Source organism: Sorex araneus, chromosome 2 (genome assembly GCF_027595985.1).
Source record: "Sorex araneus isolate mSorAra2 chromosome 2, mSorAra2.pri, whole genome shotgun sequence".
Classification (NCBI taxonomy): domain Eukaryota; kingdom Metazoa; phylum Chordata; class Mammalia; order Eulipotyphla; family Soricidae; genus Sorex; species Sorex araneus.
The window spans coordinates 263899083-263922009 of record NC_073303.1 but is presented as its reverse complement, the minus strand read 5'-3'; the positions used below and the strand labels follow the sequence as shown (position 1 = coordinate 263922009).

The 22927-nt window shown below is 49.6% G+C and overlaps 1 long non-coding RNA gene across 1 annotated transcript; it reads right to left on the bottom strand.

Moving 5' to 3' along the window:
- Positions 1-355: 355 nt before the first annotated feature.
- LOC129402156 (uncharacterized) lies at positions 356-17135 on the bottom strand. The gene is made up of 3 exons (XR_008628570.1): positions 16259-17135; positions 4402-4508; positions 356-2155 (listed from the first exon to the last, which is right to left on the bottom strand). It is a non-coding gene; the product is annotated as an uncharacterized LOC129402156 (long non-coding RNA).
- Between the last annotated feature and the right edge of the window lie 5792 nt (positions 17136-22927).

The following is a 22927-nucleotide window of genomic DNA, read 5'->3' as shown; positions in this document are numbered from 1 at the left end:
CAGGTCGTGGAGCCACAAAATCACGCCCGATAGGAGGACCTACCAGGGTGCTCATGCACACACATTCACACAGAGGTTATCACATTCCTCCCTCATCCCCCCCTAGAGATTTCCAAGGGAGCATACCTCCACAGCAGATTTTCCACAGATTGCCTCCTTCCTCGTGGATTTCTTCACTGCACTCCTGGCTGGCTCGCCAAGTGATGTCGGCGGGGAGGAGAAAGACGGTCACTTTCTCTCCAACCACCTCTACCACCCGGGACCCAGAGTTACTGGGTTCTTGTCTTCACTCACAGAAAAGAATTTCAGGAGTAGACAAGCAGTGAAGTAACAGATTTTATTTTAGAGGGTTTTAGGGAAGGAGGAAGGGATAAGTGGAAAAGAAAAAAACAGCAGGAGTAACGCGCTCAAGAGAGAACTCGGGCTCCTCCGAGGATCGAGAGAGCTCTACACACATCCTAGCACTGGGCACGAAAGCATGAAAGTACACATCTCAAGGGGGGAGATGCGGGCGACACCTGTGCTCGGGCACCAAATGTGATCGGCATGGTGGGCACAAGCAGCACATGGCTCAGGCAGCATATGCGCGGGCTTCCTTTGTTCACAGTGTCTTTTATAGGGTCTCTTCAACCTGCCCCCACCTTGGGCTTCTTCCCAGGTAAAAGTCCGTTGCTAAGGAGGTTACCAGGGAGGTTGGGTCTTCTTTAGGCTGGATCACATTTTTTTTTTTTTTTTTGCTTTTTGGGTCACACCTGGCGATGCACAGGGGTTACTCCTGGCTCTGCACTCAGGAATGACTCCTAGCGGTGCTCAGGGGACCATATGGGATGCTGGGAATCGAACCCGGGTCGGCCGCGTGCAAGGCAAACGCCCTACCCGCTGTGCTATTGCTCCAGCCCCTAGGCTGGATCACATTTTAATCAGATTAAGGGAAAGGTCAAATAGAATTCAAGGAACTTCGTGGGGAGGGGTCCAACCTCCTCAGGGTCTGCTGAAGGTCTTATCAGGACTGTTTTCTGTACACACAAGGTGGGTCAGTCTCAGGATTCTCCTTTCCAGAGACTTTATTAATCTAAGTTTCATTGTTAAGGGCCTTTCCCTATCTACCTGCCTACATCAGGAGGAAGGGATAAGTGGGAGAGAGAATAGTAAGAATAACGCGCTCAAGAGAGAATGCGGGCTTCTCCAAGGGTGGAGAGAGTTCTACACATATCCTAGCACTGGACACGAAAGCATGAAAGTACACATCTCAAGGGGGGAGATGCGGGCGACACCTGTGCTTGGGCACCACATGTGCTCGGCCACGTGGGCACAAGCAGCACATGGGCTCAGGCAGCATATGCGCATGCTTCCTTTGTTCACGGTGTCTTTTATAGGGTCTCTTCAACCTGCCCCCACCTGGGGCTTCTTCCCAGGTAAAAGTCCGTTGCTAAGGAGGTTACCAGGGAGGTTGGGAGTTGTGATGGTCTTCTTTAGGCAAGATCACATTTTAATCAGATTAAGGGAGAGGTCGAAAGAATTTGAGGAACTTCGTGGGGAGGGGTCCAACCTCCTCAGGGTCTGCTGAAGTTCTTATCAGGTCTGTTTTCTGTATCCACAAGGTGGGTCAGTCTCAGGATTCTCCTTCCCAGAGACTTTGTTAATCTATTTCATTGCAAAGGGCCTTTCCTTATCTACCTGCCTACATCAGGAGCACTGAAGTGGCTTATGGAATTCTTTTTTCTTTTTTTTTTTTGCTTTTTGGGTCACACCTGGCAATGCACAGGGGTTACTCCTGGCTCTGAACTCAGGAATTACTCCTGGCCATGCTCAGGGGACCATATGCCATATGGGATGCTGGGAATTGAACCCGGGTTGGCCGCATGCAAAGCAAATGCCCTCCCCGCTGTGCTATCTCTCCAGCCCTTACCTGAATTCCTTGTATAATCTCCTCATCTCTAGAATACACACCACTCCCTTCATTGCCTTCCAACTGAGATTCCACTAGCAGGGTCCCCCACCTGGCGGGGGGCAGGGTCTGGGTGAGAGCTTGGCTCATGGTCTCAGCCCAATTTTGCTCCTGAGCTGATCCAGTCTACGTGGGCTCAGCATAAGGTTCCCGGATAAGACAGCACAGCAGACACAAGAGCAGAATACTGACCGTCCAGGAAGTAGGCTGTGGGCATGGTGGTCAAAGCAGGAGTCCGAGGAGAGAAAAGGGAAATGTGAGTTAGCAAGGACGCACAACACTGCTTGTCCAGGTGTACGAGACACAAGACACGTGGATGCTCTGTCAGTAAACACCTTGCTCTGCCCAGGGTCCCCTGAGAAGCTCAGTGGCCCTCAGCCCATGCTCTGGGACAAATACATCAGGGACGGGGTTTGAGGCACAGGCATCCAGGCTAGCAGTACCTCTAAGCTGTGCTCCCCTGGTCTGTCTCGCAGGATCTCTATGGCATACCCTTGTCTGGGACAAGCCCATGACATCTGACATGTAGAATATTTTGCATTTAATTAAAGCAACAGCCACAGACTATCTCCTTGGTTCCCGTCAGTCCCAGTGAATGACACCTTCTTACTGGGTGTTCACGCCAGGTTTTTCTCCCATTTGCAGGGAAACACATCTCCTGAGCCCGAGCACACTTGGTGACACTCAGTCACAGGCAGTCAGAGCTGCTCTGGATGGAGACTCTTGTACACAGATTTGCTTGGCTTTGTGTGCCCGGGTGTGTGAAAACACAAAAAAGAAAAAAGAAAGGGGACGACGAGGGGGCGCCTCACTGCACCTAGCACAGGGCAGCGGCACTGTCTCTCCCGCCTCCCACGTTCGGTAGTCTCCAGCCACTTCCCCACCCCGGGGAGGTTGATGGCGATGATGAGGCAGGCAAAGGAAGGAATGAGGGTCAGGCTGGTTGGTCTCAATCGCAGTTTATTCCAACCTCCTCTCTATACACTCCCGTGTCTCTCTCTGCTTCTTCCCCGAACCCCCTCATACAGCCACCTTAAATCCCCCCCCCCACCAGGGGCCAGGGCTTACACATAGGTGTGGTTACAATCAATAGGGGGTAAAGTTCTATCCCTTAGGGGATGCTTCTACTAGGACAGAATCTCTTTCAGCAGGACCCCTGCCCAAGAGCGGAATCCCATGGGTGTGTTTCTCCTCTCCTTGTGCAACTAACATATAAGTATTCATAATATTAATCATTTTGTATGGACATAGCAAGAGATGCATTAAGCTTATAGAATTGCTCTCCTGGGGTCACCTGAATCTCAGACTACAGTGCTCAGGCCAGATTAGTCTTTCCTATCCCTAGCAGGGCCCTAGTCTTGTCGTTACTTTTGGATCATGACATGACATGTCCATGACCAAGCTCTTAACATATAGTTAACATATAGTTAAGCATTAGGCGCTTTGGCCAGGCCCATGTTGATGCCAGGGTAGCACATAACTCGCTGCTTGCCCTGGGTCCGTCCCGTCCCTCATCGGGACCCTGCTTTATGGGGGTGCTAGGTAGTAAGGGCAGCTGAGGCTTAAGTCGAGAAAGCAGATGCCCGGGAGTGAATAATATTTGAAGCCAATTAAATCCCATGTTACCAAAGTATATTAACAACTGTCTTTCTTTGTCCATACAAAAAGGACATTGTTTTAAAGTAAACTATTCAAAAGACATAAGAGAGGAGAAAGACAATATTAACTTACAAGTTCACTGTCCGAGCAAGGTCTGACCTTACAAATTAACAGAGTTTGATTAGGGGAAGAGCTGAATGACTAGTTGGGGAAGGGAACATAGAAGTGATTACGGATAAACAAAGGAATAGGAGTGACTCGGAGCACCTTGATGGGCGTGACTGATATACCTAAGCTCCTAGAGGCAAGGGGAGCAGGACATACCAATGTAGTCTAGAATTGTTTAAAGATTATTACCAGATAAAGCTAAAGTCTTTATAGCAAGGGAGAAAGGACAAACCAAAGTCAGGCCTAAAATATTTAGAGCTATATTCCAACACCCGGGGCCACACCCAGCAGCGCTTTGAGGGCTACTCTCGGCTTTGTGCTGAATGACTACATGGCACTGGGCATGAGACCTGGGATTTCATCATGCAAAGCAAGTGCTGCCTGTTATTTGAGCCATTTTTTCCCAGCCCAAGATACAGAATTCTTTGTGCAGAGCAAAGTGTTTGACCCATAAGCCTGGCACTCTTTAGGCCTTGATGACAGGCGTCAGGAAGAAATGAACACAGCAAGGCGTGGATGGGCGGGGGGTCGGGCTTGTCTGTGGGCAGATGTGGGCACAAAGAGCAGCCCTTTCCTAGCACAGAACTAGCCAGGCCTGAGAATCCGTACCTGCTGGCACAGGTGTGTTAGACCCTCTGCTGATGGGACACTGGTGCAGGGACAGGGAGTGTGAGGGTTTGGCCCACCTGGTCTCCCAGACCCACTGAAGGAACGCACTAGCATTCTGCTCGAACTCCTGGCACATCTCAAAGTTCTTCCCCTGTCTGGCCTCTTCCTTTTGCAGCTCCTGTTCCTACAAGACCAAACCAAACATAGGAAACTCATTTAACATGACGTGACCAGCTCCTGGGGTCACCTTTTCCCCTTACTGGCCACGATCAAGAATATCACAGAAAAATATGTTAATGATAAGCCCACCAAAAAGCACATGAAGGGTTTTTTAAAAAGATCGGTGCAGGGGGCAGGGATCATGCAGACTGTGAACAAAGGAACAGGCTCAAGAGTTTCTCGTGCTTGCCGAGAGCCGCTTTGGGTTGACTTGCCCTGTCCTGGTCCAGTGTCCACAAGCCTGCCCGTACCTTCGAGCAAACACAGGCCCCATTTCCCTTGGTTTTGGTCCATTGACGGCTGTCCCAGTATAATGTCATGTGACGTCCACTCCTTTCTCAAAGCACTCCAGCTGGAGCCCAGGAATGAGGCCACACGAGGGCTTCAAGTTACCTTGATGACACCAAGCAGGTGTTTCCAGGTCCTGTCCAGTACCTCCACAGTTAACCAAGTGTAGGGGCTGGAAGGCTGCCCCAGGGCCTTGATCTGCTGGTCCAGCTCCAGTAGGTGGTTGGAGGCAGCCTGGGCCCCTGCCAGGGAGGCCAGGAGAGCCTCTCGGTCCTTCTGCAGCTGCCGGATCTCATTCAGGGAGAGGCAGTGCTCAGGCTTGCTCAGGCCCTCCTCGGCGTTCTCACACCAGGTGTTGAAAGTCGAGGCATGGTGTGCGAATGCCATGAATAGGTCCTGGGCCCACAGAGCAGAAAGGAGCCCCTGCTGCCCCAACAGCGTCCCCACAGGACCAAACCGGTCCAAGGTCTGGGTCTCCAGGGAGGACACGGGGACTGTAAAAAACTATGCACGCCGAAGGGCGTGTGCACTCGCGGGCTCTCCGGGCGGCTCTGTCTCACCGCCCGTGTTCGGTGCCCAGGAACTGCTGTGTATGGGCTGGATCGGGGCGGCCGCTGGCCAAGGACAGGCGAAGGAAGAATGAGGACCAAGCTGGCTGCTGATTAGTTACCGTTTATTCACTCTTCCATCTTTCTCTTCTCCAGCACTCCTAGCTCCGTCCTCTCTCTGGATCTACCGCAGCCCCCTCTCGTGGTCTCTCTTCCCCTAGCCCCTAGGCTACACACAGCCAGGCAGCAAAGTCAACATAAGGAAGCAAAGGGAACACAACCTAGGGGCATTCCAAAGCCCCTCCTGACTGCCAGTAGGCAAAATACCTCTTAAGGGGTTTTTCTCCTTTCCTTAGTCCAAACACTCATTAACATCTTAATACTAGTCATTTTTGTATGGACATAGCAAGAGATACATTGAGGCTGGCAAGGCAGCTCTCCTGGCAACATCTTGCCACAGACTCAACTACAGCACTCAGGCCAGATGAATCATTCCTCACCCTAGCAGGGTCCAAATCTAGTTATCACTGTTTGGATCATGACAGCATTTGTCCATGACCAAGGTCTTAACTTATAGTCAAGCATTAGGCGCTTTGGCTAGGCCCATCTCGATGCCAGGGTAGCACAAAACTCACCGCTTGCCCTGGGTCCTCGTCGGGACCCTGCTTTTGGGGGCGCTAGGAAATAAGGGCAGCTGAGGCTTAGGTGGAGAGAACAGATGCCCAGGAGGAAAATATCATGTAGAGTCAAATGACATAAGGTTACAAAAGCATAGCATTTGCTACAGTCTTCCTGTGTCCAGACAAAAGGACATTGCTCTGAATAAACTATGCAAAGGGCTCAAGGAGAAGAGAAAAACAATGTTTACAAGTCAACAGAACACTAAGAAAGAAGCTACAAATAAACACAGAGGAATGGGAGCACTGTGATGGGAGTAACCCAACAAACCTAAACTACCAGAGGCTATGTTATCCTACAGGGGACAGTGTGGGAGCCTGGGGACCAGTGACACACCTGTGGGTGGGGGCTGCTGAGGGTGGTCGTGCTCAGATCCCCAGGGGTCACTGTCAATACCCTCACTCTTACTCTAAACCTGTGTTCCTCTCCTCCCTGAGCCCAGGAAACTGCAGTTAATGTGGTTATTAATATTGTTATCATACTGTGAATAACAATATTATTGCATTAATAATTCTGTATTTGGGGCCAGAGTACAGCAGGTATGGCATTTGCCTTGCACATAGCTGACCTGAGTTCTAATCCCTGGCATTTCATATGGCTCCCCCAAGCACCATCAGGGGTGATTCCTGAGTGCAGAGCCAGGAGTAACCCCTGAGCATCACTGGGTGTGACCCAAAAAGGAAAAAAAAAATTCTGTAATCTTATATTGTTGCATTACTGTATATGACATACAACGTACATTGTACATGTATAGAATGTATATATGTATATATATATATGCATGCCATGTATATATTGTGTATGATGTATAAAATAATTATTGTATTACATTGTTATATTATTGTATTACTGTATTAATAATATTATTGATACTGTTAATTAACAGTTAACTGGAAATTAGAAACAAGCTGAAGGGAGGCTCAGTGGGACTGGGATCATTCCAGGGAATGTGCTCTGAGCAGTGGACAGCCCGGGACAAGGGAGGGACAGAGGCCAACAGGCCAGGGAGCTGAGACGAAGGAACAGAACCATGGAAAGACCCACATGCACAAAGAAAATGGTGGGGGGTGGGCGGGCACACTGTAGAAAGTACGGGGGAGGGGCACACACAGTAGAAAGTACAAGGGAGGCGCACACTGGAGAAAGTACGGGGGAGGGGCACACTGCAGGTGGTGGGCTCAGGTGGGGCCCCAAAGTGGACTCCTTGCGGTGACTTGAGGTGTCCCTCATCACCTTCCCCAGATGACACCTGAGCACCTGACTGCTGCTCCTGTCCTGTGATACGTGGGCAAAGGTACGGTCGGGTGCCTCAGGAGAGCCCTGGAGGAGGAGGCTGGCACCATTCTCCCTGCAGCTGCCGGAACCCCTGTGGGTAACGGGGGCTTTGGGAAGCAAAGGGGCTCCCGCAGGTCGTTGTGCTGGAAGATGTGTCCTGTGCCGCCCCCACCATGACCCTTCCGTGGGGCCTTGACTGATGTGGGACCCTTCCGTGGGGCCTTGACTGATGTGGCTGCAGAGTGTCTCAACCCCAAGTGGCACATGACAAGACGACCCCGTTCACAGCTCTTCCCTTCGTGGGTGACTCGCAGATTGAATTTTGTACAAGATCCCCCAGCTGGAAGACGGAACCGTGCTGGTGGCTCAGACGATAGTTCACATTAGCACTGACATATTTTCTGCTGTCACTGGGCCACACTCAGTGGCACTCATGAGTCACTTCTGGCGGTGCTGGAGGGGCCATCTGGGGTGCCAGGGATCAGCCTGGGGTGAGAGGCATGCAAGGTGAGGGAAGTTCCCTTCCTTCTAGACTCTCTCCAGCCACGTTTTTCTAACGTTTTTTTTTTTTGAAGAAACATATTCTTGTTTTAGAGCCATACTGTGCAATGCTCGGGAGTTACTCCTGGCTTCTTGCTCAGTGACCACTGCTGGTGGTACTCCAGAACCATATCGGAAGCTGGAGATTGTACCCACTTGCTGCACTCTCTCCCCAGCCCCGTCAAGTAACATCAAGTCTGAGCACTGTGCTTTGAGGACTGCATTGTTTCAGGGTTAACACAGCTTTGTGAACTTTGAAGGCTTTTTGACTTGGGGGCCCACAGCCAGCTGGACCAAGGGGTCTGGGCCACGTGGTGCTCGGATCCAGTCCAGGCCTCTAGTGTGCAAAGCATGTGCTCACCCTGCCCCGGGGCTCACTTGGAAACCGCGAGGTGCTGTGGGAAAAGGCTGTGGTTCCAGACTGCGACCTTCCCCCTGCAGGGTAAGGCACAGCTTCCACCGCCCTTCGGAGCACAGGAGCCAGACGGCCTCTCAGGACTCAGCACGGTGACACAGACCAGGGAGGACGGCCACAGCGCTGGGGAGCAGCTTGGCCCCTTTCCGGAAGGCAGCTGTCACCTGCCCAGAAGCATGTGACTTGCTTTGAAGGTACCACCTGGCTGCAGATTCGTCTGCTAATGTCCTGTAACCCTCGTCACGGGGATACGTGCTCTGCCCAGAGCTAGACCCTCGCTGAGAAGCTGGCTTGGTGCCAGTCGGTTTCTCCCCTTCTCTGGGCACTCACTCAAGATACAGCAGCTCCCTCCGTGCTCCGCGAGTGCTTTTCCCTCTGCAACCCCCTCCAGTGAACTGGCGACTACTGCACTGGAAAGAACTTACTGGGCAGGGAGTGGGGGGGGGTGTGGGGGGGCGCCCTGTGCCCTGACACCCTGATGGCAACAAGTGCAACAGCTCATGAACCCAAATTTGAGTGGACCCACATTTACCACTGCTGTCCACATGCCAGCCCTGCTGCAGACAGGACTCAGGACGCACAGGGCCGGTCAGCTCCCCGATTCCTGCTGCCCGGGGCTGTTTCCCACCACACTGTTCCCTCCTGTGACCTGTCCCTCAGGTGAGGTGGAACCCACCACACACGAACTCTGCCCTCACCTAAATTCTCCCCCACTCTGTGCTGACCCTGAGGCCCAGGGACTGGACTCCTGCTCACTCTCCCTGCTGAGTCTCAATTCGTCTGTAATGTCCCTCTCTGGTGTCTGCCCCCATGGACCTTAAGATGTGTGAGTCTCACATGGACTGGGGAGGCCTCACCCCTGCTCACCCACATGCCCTGCAAACAGGGACTCAGGGCCAGGAAGGCCACCCACGGCTGCTGAGCCAGGAGCCTTCAACAACCCACAACTCGTGGTACAGGGGGCCACTCCATGGTGTCCATAGAGACACACAGTCAGGGGCGGGGGGCTGGTCACTCACACACCCCCTCTGCATGCTGACTTCCCCCACATGCATCTGGTCTCTCTGACGGACAGGATAGAAACCGAGCAAGTCCCTCCTCAGAGCTGTGGAAATCTGTTCACTGAAGTGAAAAATCAGTGCTGGTGACCCAGAGAGCAGGTAAAGGACCCTGTACCGTGTGAGTCTGTGCATTGAGTCCAGATCATGAGCTAATAGACTGAGAGCTGAGGACCCTCCAATAGCTCTGCCCTGAGTTCCTGCAGGGTCGGGATCCCTCAGCAATCACCCCATGAAGAGGGGCCTGAGGTTCAAGGCAACTGGCTGGACTCTGAGCTGTCTGCAAAATTGAGCAGAATTAAGTGCCTTGACCAGGACAACCACAGCAGGAACCACGGCACAGAGGCAGAAGCATCTTCCTTGTCCCAATAATGAGTTGCTGGAGGGTCCCCCAGTCACAACTGTGAAGTGGAGGAAGAGTAAGACAGCATCTCAGCCGGGAGGAAGATTCACCGCATTCTTGTCCACCTCTGTGACCTGGGAGAGAATTTTTCTTCGCAGGAAGGGAAAACACTCCTAGACCTTCCCCGAGCTCTATGGGTGCGTGTCTTTCTCACAATGAAGAATTTCAGTAGGAGAAAAGCAATGAATTAAGATGGCTTTAATTTAGCAAAATGAGGAAGGGGAGGGAGAGACAGAAGAGAGAGAGTAACAGAGAGACAGAGATAGAGATAAAAGACAGATAGAGATAAAATAGAGAGACAGAGACAGAGATAGAGATAGAGAAAAAGAGAGAAATAGAGAGACAGAGAGATAGAGATTAAAAAGAGGGAGACAGAGACACAAAGAGTCAGAGTCAGAGTTAGAGAGAAAGAGAGTGTCACAAGCATGAGAGAATCGGGCTTCTGGAGAGGCAGAGAGTTGAGGGTCATGTCTCAGGAGGGGAGACATGGGCGGCTTGTGTGCAGGCAGAAAGGGCTGGCACCATGCCCGCTCTCTTCCCTGTGCCATGCAGTCTATATCCACATCTCCCTACTTGCCGCGTGTGGAACTTTCACCCAGGGATGAGACCATTGCTGGTCATTGTCCAAAAGGGGAGGCTGAGACTTCCATGGTCATCCTTTGATACTCTGCCTGGCTTGAGTGCACTCTGGGACTTCTCTCTGTAGGGTTTCTGCTGGTGCTTATCTAAGTCTTATCAGGCCTCAGGTGGGTTTTAAGCGCTTTTGAATTATGTCCCAAGAATTCATTGCCAGAGGGTTCCTTTAATACTTGCCCAAATGTCTGGTTCAGCACCATCAGTGACAATGAAAAGGTCCACCCTTATGACTATCTTTAAATTTCAGAGTTTCACTCACAAGGTAAGTGAGTGAACAAATACTGAGAATTTTGAATAATCTTGGATTGGTCCTGCCCTGTGCAAATTTCACTGGGACAATGACACTGTGTGTTAGATCCCAGCATTTGCATTCACAGTGGGAGAACAGGAGCCACTACACAGGGACACAGAGGGGCAGGGACCTGTCTATGGGGTAGAAGCCCTGGGGGTGGGGGAGTTGTTCATCAGGGACCTGAGACACGGGGACTCTCCCCCCAGCTGCCTTTTCCCCCTCAGCAATTGCTGTTTCCTGAGAGCTCCTCAGCACAGTTTCCTGTGCTGGAGAAAGAGGCCCAGCTCTGACAGGGCCCCAGGGACAGGCCTGAGTGCTCTGAGCCACAGTCAGCACCTCCTCCCAGGGGAACCCACACACCAGCCTCCCCGGGTCCCCTCCTTTCTCTACAGAGGCTCCCCCATGCAAATCTGCACTTGGGACCCAGGGTTAAAACCACGTTCACACTCACCCCAACTCGAGCTCCCTCTCCCCCTGACACGGTGTCTGAGATCATGGACCTCGTGGGCAGAAACGTGCATCAGCGCTGGTTCCTCCTCTTTCTGGTGGCAGCTCCCGGATGTGAGTATCACCTGGACAGAGGCTCCAAGGTGGGCATGGGGTCTCTGAGCCCATGACTCACTGTGGGTCTGTCCCCAGGTGTCCTGTCCCAGTACAGCTGCAGGAGTAGGGACCAAGCCTGGTGACGCCCTCACAGACGCTGTCCCTCATCTGCTCAGGCTCTGGATTCTCTCTAACCAGCAATCGTGTGCACTGGGTCCGCCAGGTCCCTGGAAAGGGGCTAGATTGGATTGGTGTTATATATACTGGTGAGGGAACAAACTATAACCTAAGTCTTCAGTTACAAGTCAGCATCTCCAAGGACACCTCCAAGAACCAAGTTCACCTAAAACTGAGCAACTTCAGTAACTGAGGACACAGCCGTGTATTATTGTGCAAGAGGCACATTGAGGGCAAGTCCCTGTGAGCCCAGACACAAACCTGCTGAGGGAGACAGGGGAGCCGTAGGGGTGCATATGATCACCAGGGGGCGCTCTGCTACTGGCACTGGAAGCAGGGGGAGAGGGGCTTTAAGGGCTCACTTTTTCCTCTTCTGTTTAAATATATAATGAATATTACATTATCCACATACATAAGTTTTAGTCATTATACTCTCTTCTAGTTCAAAATTGTTTATTCTCTGTCTCATTGCCTGCTGGAGACTCATGTGTTGTTATGTAAGGTGTTTGATTTTTCTTATTTTTTTTGAAAGAACAGTTATTTTATTTTATATTATTTTATTTTTAAATTTTTATTTTTTATTAATTCAACGTTAGATACAGTAACAAAAATTTTATGTTTGCACTTCGATCATACGGTTATCCAACACCCATCCTTTCACCAGTGTACATTACCCACCACCAAATTCCGCTTATCCCCCCTCCTTCCATATCTCCCCCTGCTTGTGTGTCAGACAATTTGCAGGTTTCCATTCTCTACTTTAGTTACCTTCAATATTTTGAGACCAGCCCTACCTGTTCTTATATCAGCCGAAAATGCAATTGCTAGACAATGTGTTTTGTGATGCTTGTTATGGATATATGTCATAGGATCACTCCTGCTTTAGGAATTCTTTTTTTATTTAAATTTATTTTTAATTAGTGAATCACTGTGAGGGTACAGTTACAGATTTATACATTTTTGTGCTCATGTTTCCCTCATACAAAGTTCGAGAACCCATCCCTTCACCAGTGCCCATTATCCACCACCAGTAAACCCAGCATCCCTCCTACCCTCCACAATCCCATCTCCCCCCACCCCACCCTGCCACTGTGGCAGGGTATTACCCAAGAATAGTAGAAATAAGTACCAGGAGGTTGACTCCATGGCTTGGAGGCTGGCCTCACATTCTGGGGAGAGGGCAACTCAGAGAAGGAAACACCAAGTAAAATGTGGTCGGAGGCCATGTGGGAGAAGGGAGATGCGTCCCTAATGTAGACTAGAGAATGAACACAATGGCCACTCAACACCTTTATTGCAAACCACAACACCTAATTAGAGAGAGAGAGAGAACAAAAGGGAATACCCCGCTTTAGGAATTCTAAGATTTTAATAATTAGGGTCTGAAGAACTTGCGGCCACAGGTTGCTCGTGTCAGAGATTCCTGTGTGTGTCTCTGGATCGTGGCCACGTGTTGCTGGTGCTTCTTGCCGGCTTCTAGAAAATGGCGACCGCTGGGGCTCTTAGAGGGCAGGCGGTGGGACGGCACCTGCCCCCGTCTGGAGCGGCCCAGCGGAGAAGGCCTATTGCAAAGACCCGAGCAATCTCTGCAGCAAATTGCTCGGGTCTGAGATTTCTTTGTGTGTCCTATTTTCCTTCTTTAAAAAAATACTTTTAAACAAATGAGAGTTTTCCATCTCTCATTTTTGTTATTTTAACTGAGGAAACAGTCTGAGACCTGATGGTTGTGGGTCCAAAAGTCCCTGCGCTTTTTCCAGCACCAAATCCCCACAGACCCCGACACTCTGCTGTTGCCCCTGTGCTTAGCCTCTTCTTCCCAGTGATCTGAATCCCCAGCCATCTCCTCTCGGGAAACCCAGAGTGTGGCTTGGATGCAGGGGCCGTTATCATTGGATCCTGTCCATCCTGACGCTATGTTCTCTGTGTACCACAGGTGAATGAGATTATCCGAATTCATCCCTTCCCTGGACTTCATTTAATCTGGTATTTTTCAATTCCATTCATGTTGCAGCAATCTGTGATACTGTGTTTTCCTGCAACTGCGTAGTACACACTGTGAATACACATCACAACTAATCCATGAAACTGTGATTAAGCATTAGGATTATTTTTATGTCCTGGCCAGTATATCAAATGTTGCACTGAAATTATATTTACTTATATCTTCTCTAATTGATGTTTTCAGATTTGGGCAATGTTGCCAAAAGTGGAATCACTGGGTTATATGAAAATTCTGTTTTCACTTTTTAATGGAAATTTACTAGTGTTTTGCATAGACATTAAATGAGACAACAATGCACAAGTTAGAAACAAAGCAGGTAGCCTGTTATAAAGAATTAGGATAGTTTTCATGTCTCTGCCATTAATGTAAGCATTACAACAAGCATATATTCACATATTTCGTCTCAAATTGATGTTTTCAGGTTTGGGTGTAGTTATCTGGGCGAAAACACTTGGTCATATAAAAACTATTTTAATTAAGTTATTTATTGAATCACCATTAATCACAAAGTTACAAAACTATTCATATTGTGGAAACTTTGTTTTCACTTTTTTTTTTTTTGAGAAATCGCCTTACCATTTTTCATGATTAGAACCAAACATTGACATTCCAAACCAACCTTGAAACCTCTTTCCTCATTGGGGACATCCCAGCCCACACTGGTTGTTTCCAGTCTTGATATCAGCCATCCTCACTGGGCTGAGAGGATCCACCACTGTCCTTCTAATTGACATTTCCCTGACAGTCAGTGCTGATAAACACTTTCTATGTCTACAGGCCATGGGGATGTCGCCTCTAGGGCAGTCTCTGTGCATGTCCCCACAGCATGTTATGAAGGGGGATTTACAGTCAGGGATTTCCTGGTGTGAGCTTTGTGAGTGCCATCATTATCTTAGATACTAGGGTTGTAACTAAGATGTAACTAAGATGTAGCACAGCAGGTAGGGCGTTTGCCTTGCACGCAGCCGACCCGGGTTCAGCCGACCCGGGTTCGATTCCTAACATCTCATATGGTCCCCTGAGCACCACCAGGAGTAATTCCTGTGCATTGTCGGGTGTGCCCCCCCCCCAAAAAAAAATGACACAAAAAAATGACTCTCGGAGGCCCAGCGTTTTAGACAGAGATACACAGGTACCCTGAGAGGAAACAGCTCCCAGTCCTCACAGACCCCTGTCCTTGACATAGCCCCAACCTGCCAAGACTCCTCTGGGAGGTAGCCTAGCCTCTCTGCTCACACGCACTCCCAGAGCTCAGCCTCCACAAAGGGGCCTCTGCTCTGCCTGGCAGTAAACGTCCATGAGTAATGGCCCCCACCTGGCTGGGGGCAGGGTCTGGGCGAGAGCTTGGCTCTTGGTCTCAGTCCACTTCTGCTCCTGAGCTGATCCAGTCTGGGCAGCCTCAGCATGAGGTTCCCGAATAAGACAGCACAGCAGATACAAGAACAGAATACTGACCCATCTAGGAAGTAGGCCCTGGGCATGGAGGTCCCAGCAGGAGTCCAAGGAGAGGAAAGGGAAATGTGCGTTAGCAAGGATGTTAGCAAGGACGCACAACACTGCTTCTCCAGGTGTGCGAGACAATGGATGCTTTGTCAGTACTCGCCATTGTCTCAGACAGGGGGAAGCTAACCTGTAATGTTACAGTCCCCTAGCCCACCACACAGGGCATCACACATGCTAAGCTTTTGGCCTTACCACTTATCTTCATTGTAATGCCTTCTACTTACTGCACGTGGGCAACTGAATTCTTAGCTCACACATACTCAAAATGAATGCAGTCTTAGACCTCAGTGCTCCCTTCAACACTCCATGATCTTTTAGAACTGCCCCCTTGAGACACTTATGCTAAGAAAGGGCAGTAATGATCTCATAGTAACATTGGTTATTACGCTAAAAATGAACAATAGGCAAGCAGGAGTCCTACCTCTAAAACTCAGGCGCTCTGACCTCATCTTCTGGAGCCCATCCACAGCTTCAAATAGAACACAGTGACAGGAAAACACAAAAAGAGGTAAAGCACATTTCTGGCGCGTACAAGGGTACCTGGCTCTGGGAAGGGAAACTGGGGTCACTGGTGGTGAGAAGCGTACACTGGTAAAGAGACGGGTGTTGGAACATAAGGATTTCATGACTGAAATCCACTCATGGACAACTTTGTAATGTGTATGTCACACCATATGGGATGCTAGGAATCGAACCTGGGTCGGCCGCGTGCAAGGCAAACGCCCTACCCCTCTGTGCTATTGCTCCAGCCCCTGAAAGCTTTTTTATTAAAAAAGAAAAAGTGGGGGACGGTACCCAGCACTGAATGCAACTGTGAACACTCTAGGCATCACTGGCCAGTACTGAAATGGGAATAGATGTTCATAGATGTCTGACACAGTGAAATCTGTATCCACTCCCTGAAGTTCAGAGCCCTACCCAGCAGTCAAACAGGTACAAGCTCGGGTCTTCAAGTACCACAGGACCTGCTAGCATCAGGCTGCTGTCTGAAGCAAGCACCACCTCTCCCGCCCAGTCAACAAACATCACGTGCCACGGCCCCCATGTCCCCAAAGAGCACTTAGAAGACAGTCAAACCAAAGTCAAACTCAGACAGAGTATCAAACACAATCTCCACACACACAAGCCTATCAAAATAGGGTCGCATCCACGTCCATGCACAGCGGGGACCTTTCCTGCGGTGCCACACAGCCATGTGATGCCTGCACACAAGCACGCTGTTTGCGCAGCCAGGCTCTCTCCTGAGCACCAACTCCTGCCCTCTCCCTCCCTCCCCGCTCACATCTCTCTAAATCTTGGAAAATACTACTTTACCTCAGTGAGGGAAATTTACTTTGCTTCAGTGAGGAAAACTTACTTTGTCTCAGTGAAGGAAGTTTACTTTGTCTCAGCGAGGAAAATTCGGAAAAACAAGAACAAAACACCCGACTCTGGCCAAAGAAGGCCACTCTGAGCCCTGGCTGGGATGTGAGGGAAAAGTCACAAGCCCTCAGGTTGCTTCGCTGCAGGGGAGAGTGGGCGGGCGGATAGACGCTCGCAGGCCGGCGCCCGCACAGAGCCTGAGTGGAAGACGCTGCTAGAGCTGACCAGAGTCTGCAACCCTCACAGAGAAAACAGCCGGAAACAAACAACACCGAGGAGTCTGGGCGAAGACAGACCTTCGGTCATGGCGTGCTCCATCGCAACGTGCAGTCACGCAACCGGCAGAGACGAACTCCCTCCCCTGAAACAGCGCACAGCGGACCAGAAGCTGGAGCGGAAAGAAGCCCTCTCAGGGGCGAGACCTCCCGGGAACGAAGCCGGAAATAGGAGTGAGGCCACACCCCCAGGCGGCTCACAGGCGAGGCCACGCCCCCAGGCCACTCACTCCCAGGAGAGGTCACACCCCTGGGGGGCGCCCACAAGGGAAGCCCAACCCCAGGAGGGGCACAGGCGAGGCCACGCCCCCAGGCCACTCACTCCCAGGAGAGGTCACACCCCTGGGGCGGGGCCCACAAGGGAAGCCCAACCCCAGGAGGGGCACAGGAGAGGCCACACCTCCAGGAGGCTCACTAGCGAGGCCACCCCCTAGGCAGCATTATCTCCAAAGAAAACGTTCGATTGGAAAAAACGGTGCCAGAGAGATATTACAGCGGGCAGGGCGTTTGCCTTGCACATGGGCAACCCAGGTTTGATCTCCAACACCCTATATGGCCCCCCCAAGCACCACCAGGCTTGATTCCTGAGTACCGAGACAAAAATAACCCTGAGCTTATTGTACAAATGAAGTAAATGGGTCCGGGTACCTCCAAAGATGTCCAGGCCTCTCACCAGGGACATAACCAGGTCATGTCCCTGCATCGCCCTCTATCCTGTGTACCCGTCCCTCAGTCTCCAGCCACGGCCACAGCCAGTGCGTGTCGGCGAGATCCCTATCCTCTGAGCCTGTCACTGGGCCTCCCATCTGTACCAAGAGCTCCTGTCCCGGCTTTCCTTATTGTCACGACACATGCAAGTGGCTGAGATCCCTATGCTCTGAGCCCGTCGCTGAAAGAGTTCCTGTCCCGGCCACGTGCACCTGAGTGAGACTCCTGCACTCACATATGCGGCTGTGTTGCCACATCTCCTCTCTTGAGGTATGTACTTACATACTTTCATATGTCATGCTGGAAATGGGCTGGACGTAACCTGGCATGAACCACAGCTCCAGGCTTGTAGTATGCGACCAGATTTGAATGGATCATGCTCCATGTCAGCAACAGAAGTCAAAAGGGCCCTCTGAAGCCTTCTGCGGAGCGTCCAGACACAGAGGGACTTTCAGCTCTACTTGCTTCTTCCCTCCCAGGAGTGAGTCAGGGGAAGAACGGTGGCAACTGAAGCCAATCCAAACTCAGTTCACTTCAGTTTCCCCATCCCCACTAAGTGCAAACAGAGGGGTTAGAGTCTACACTGTTCCTGGTGAAGGGCGGGAACCGACAGCAGCTGCAGAGTACCTGGAAGCATCTCATAAAATAAGCCTTTGAAGGAGATGAGTCCATCTTTGGCTGCTGCTAAGCAGTATTCAATGTGCTTTAAAAAATTAATTATAAAACTGTGATTTATAAACTTGTTATAGTTGAGTTTTGACATATCATATTTCAGCACCAATCCCTCCACCAGTGTTCCCATATTCCCTCCCCAACCCAAACCCCGCCATATCGTCACTGCCTGTCACCCTGACAAGCACTTTACAAAGTTTAGTGGTTGTGAAGTAGGTGGCCCTCAGGGATGTCTTATGTGAGGCCAAGAGGAGAGAAATAGTCACTGCTTTCTCCTGATCTGCCTCTGCCACCCCAAGGCAGTCTGAGAAGGCTAGGACTGATAAAAGTCTGTGATGAGCCCCTGTGCAGCATGGGCCAGAGCCCCACCAGGCCCACAAGCTGGCCTTCAAGCCACACCAGACTCCACTTGGTCTACTCCACATGGGATTTGATCCCCAACACCACTCTTGGGGAGCCACAGACGCAGGTTTGAGCAAGAAATTGCTCTTTGCAGGAGACTCAGTCCTAGGCCTTACCCAGGGTTATCAGGTTCTTGTCTTGCATTGCAGAAAAGATTTCAGTAAAAGGCCAGCAGTGAAATAAAACCAAATTTTATTTGGAGGTTTTTAGGAAAGGGAAGGGAAAGTGAGAGAGAGCAATGCACTCCAGAAAAACTGTGGCCTTCTCCAAAGGTGAAGTGAGCCCCCCTACACACATCCCAGCTTTAGATGAAAGTACACATCTCAAGAAGGGAGATGCGGATACCACATGTGCTCGGCCACGTGGACATTAGCAGCACATGGGCTCAGGCAGCATATGCACACCCTTCCTTTGTTCAAGGTGGCTTTTACAGAGTTTCCCCAATCTACCCCTAGCTAGATCAGTCAGTTGCTAGGGTTGTTGTTGGAAACTCCTTTTCTTGACCTTTCTTCGTGCTGAATCTTCCCTTGGATTGTGGGTCCAGCCTTTTCTGGTCTGGGCTACAGACTTAATTAGATTAAATGAAGGAATTGAAGGTTTTCAAGGATTTTCCATCAGGCTCTTTCAGTCTCCTCAGGGTCTACTGCTGGAAAAATTCTGAACAGGTCTTGTTTTGGGTCAGCCTTAAGACTAGTGGCTTTGGGTTGGAGCGATAGTGATAGCGCAGTGGGTAGGGTGTCTTGCATGCAGCCGACCCAGGTTAGATTCCCAGCATCCCATATGGTCCCCTGAGTACCGCCAGGGGTAATTTCTGAGTGCAGTAGGAGTAACCCCTGTGCATTGCTGGGTGTGACCCAAAAAGAAAAAAAAAAAAAGACTAGTGGCTTTATTACTTTCCAGAAATTTCATTGCCATGAAGTGGGGTGGTCCTTCTCTAATCTATCCACCTATATCAGCTGCAGCTTAGATCTCATGTTTTTGGTTTTGCTGAGTCTGTGTTTTGGATATATAACTATAGCCCTCTATAGTTTCCTTTTTCACTACATCCCTACCAACACAAATTATTCCTACTACTTTTTTTTCTTTTTCTTTTTGGGTCACACCCGGCGATGCACAGGGGTTACTCCTGGTTCTACACTCAGGAATCACCCCTGGCGGTGCTCAGGGGACCATATGGGATGCTGGGATTCGAACCCGGGTCGGCCGCGTGCAAGGCAAACGCTCTACCCGCTGTGCTATCGCTCCAGCCCCTATTCCTACTACTTTTGATGTGTCCTTCTCATTGGTTTGAGATGGTATCTACAATCCACCTTCTGAAGTTTCAGGAGAGATTAACAGGGGAGAATGAGGGAAAGATTTTGTCTCTTGTCACTCCTGGTTTCTAGGCACCCTGGGTGGAGACCTACAGCAGGCTCTGGGGAGAGCACCAACCAGTAGCCCTAGACAAGGTCAGAGAGTTAAGCCACAGGCAAGTATGGCTCAGTGTATGTCTCACTCCCTACCAGCTTCCATCCACGTAGGCTCTCCTGACCACCTACTGCCAAGCTGGAACCTGTGTGCCTGGTCTGATCCCAACAAGGGGAAATGAGGGAGCTTTAAGCCAGTGTTTCTTCACATTTTTTTCCAACCACATCCTCCATCTGACCTTATTTTCCAACCTTGCAGTCTCCAGCCATGCAGCCACCCTGAACTATTTTCCTCAAGTGTACACAAACACCAGCAGTCAGCCTGAGCAGACCTGGGGTGAGGCACTATCTCCCAAGTGCACCATAATCTTGTGAGGAGTCAAACCTCCATGATGAGGTTTTAATGGAGCAGCATCATGGATGCATAAAGAGAGCTTGGATCAGGACTCCCCACAGCATCTCCACAGTTCCCAGGCCTTCCATCCCAACCGGCCCCAGAGGGCCATGCCTCCCCACCCCCCACTCCCGTGAACAAGCTTCCAGAGTCACAGGTAAGAGCTGCAGGTCACAGGGAACACACAGGTTCTTTATCTTATGTTGTATCTTAGAGGTTTAACTTCCTTATCTTGCTGAACTTATTACAGCTTGATCTCCCAAACATTTGGAAACAAGTTGCTAATCATTGTCTCATTTAGCATGACAAAACTGTACTCTGTACTCTTTGAAAAGCATCACATCAGTCAGTTCTATAAATGTCCAAAAGGCTTTAGGATGCTCAGAATTAAAGATCTTATAACACATACAACACTTGGCAAGAAAGTTTGCTACACACTAGGAATTAACCAGAATGTACTTGTCTTTAAGAGTTTTAACCTCAGAATATTGGTTTCTAGGAAACACACACACACACACACACACACACACACACACACACACACACATATATCTCAAATGTAGAATCTCCTGACCAGGCTGTCTTCACTGGGACCCCTCGGAGGAGGGCAGGTTGAGTTTCTGCAAAACACAAAAGCGTTCCTAGTACAACCGTTATGGGCTTTTGAGTTGTTCCAATACCAATTCCAACACCAGAGTGACATTTCCTCCACCATTGTCCCTTTTTTCATTTCAGTTTTTAATGAGTGAATAGAGGATGCAGAATACCATTGGTATGTGCTTTCTCCCTTGCCACAGGGAGCTTAGGGTTCCTGGGTTACACCCATCACAGTGCTCCTGAAGCACTCCCATTCCTCTGTAACCTCTCCTCTGTGCTCTGTTTCCCCAACTGGTCAATCACCTTTATCCCCTAATCATACTGTTAACTTATGTCTGATCCTTCTAGGACACTGGATTTGGATTTGGATTTGTAAGTGTAATATTGCTTTTCTCTTCTGTTATTTTAGAGCACTGTCCTTTTTGTATAGACAAAGGAAGACAGTTAATGCTATTAATATAGTATTAATATAATACTATATTATATATTAACACTAATATAATTATTAATATAATACTATTATTATCTTAATGCTATTAAGAAGTAGAATTAAGATAAATGTTTAAATGGCTGTTGGACTAAGAAAGGAGAAACACACCCCTAGATTGTATTTCGTCCTTAGGTAGGTCATCTTGCTGGATGAGAATTTGTCTTAGGAGAAGCCTCCCCTGAGGGAAGGACTTAACATCTGTTGATTGTATGCCCATACCTATGTGTAATGGCTACCCCAACCCCTCATGATTTGGGGATATAACTAAAGCTGTAAGAGTGGGGAAGAGGAAGGAGAATCCAGGAGAATCGGGAGAAGGAGAATCGAGGAGGATTGGTGAGGATCGGGAGAAGAATGGAGATGAGACTGGAATACACTGCAACTGATCACCAACCAGCCTGACCCTCGTTTCCTCCTTCACCCACCCATTGCCATCAGCTGTCCCGGGTGGGAGTAGCGGCCTGAGACCGCCAAACGCAGGCGGCGAGAGAGCACAGGCAGCAAGAGAGCGCCATAGCTTCATATTCATTTTTTAATACAGAGTTCTCTTCAGCAAATATGAAATCAGGTTAATAATATTCAGATATTTGGTTAGTTATAATGGAGATTCTCGAGACAGATGAGCACCACTTGGAGAGACCGAAATGGGAATCTATTTCAGAAGCCAAGTAACCTCATGCAGACTCGAGTCTCAAAGAATTCAGCCCCAGACCAGTCAGGGGCAAAAATCACATCCTAGTCTGACAATAGATACATGGGTAAGGGGCTGCAGACGTTGTGATCAGCAAAGCAAGTTACAGAAGCAAAATAAGCCAGTTAGTGACTACTCTGGTTTACAGTCATGAAGAACAATTGGCTTGCCACTGGGGCCAACCAGGATGGGGGGTGGAGCGGGGGACTGGGAGTTGGACAGTTTGTTTACAGGCTGCACTTGTTAATGGGTCCCACCTGAAAAATGGAGTCCCCTATGTAAGGTGCCCTTAGTTCAGTGACATCATAAGGTGATAGCAACAATAAAGGTGATAATAAAGCCATCTAAACCAATATTATAATAACATTGGAACCTTGCCAAAAGATGTAGGATGACATTACTTTGTCCTCTCCCCCCTTGCCATGAGTAGCTTGTCCCGGTTTTTCCCGGAGTTTAGGCTTACCCCAGTCTCACCCATCAAGGTGTTCCTGAATCTCTCCCATCCCTTTGTTTAACTATAATCACTTCTCTATGCTCTCTTCCCCAAAACAGTTAATCCGTGGCTTTCCCTTAATCTGACTCTGCTAATTTGTAAGGTCAGACCTTCCTAGGATACTGAATTTATATTATATGTTAATATTGCCTTTCTCCTCTTCTTGTGCCTTTTGAATAATTTACTTTAAAGCAATGTCCTTTTTGTATGGACACGAGAAGACAATATTATGCTTTTGTAACTTGGGATTTAATTGGCCTCGAATATTATTCCCTCCCAGGCATCTGCTTTCTCCACTTAAGCCTCAGTTGCCCTCAGTTCCTAGCACCCCAAAAGCAGGGTCCCGAAGAGGGACAGGACGGATCCAGGGCAAGCGGTGAGTTATGTGCTACCCTGGCATTGCGATGGGCCTGGCCAAAATGCCTAATTCTTAACTATAAGTTAAGAGCTTGATCATACACAAATACTGTCATGATCCAAAAGTAATGATGAGACTAGGACCCTGCTAGGGATAGGAAAGATTGATCTGGCCTGAG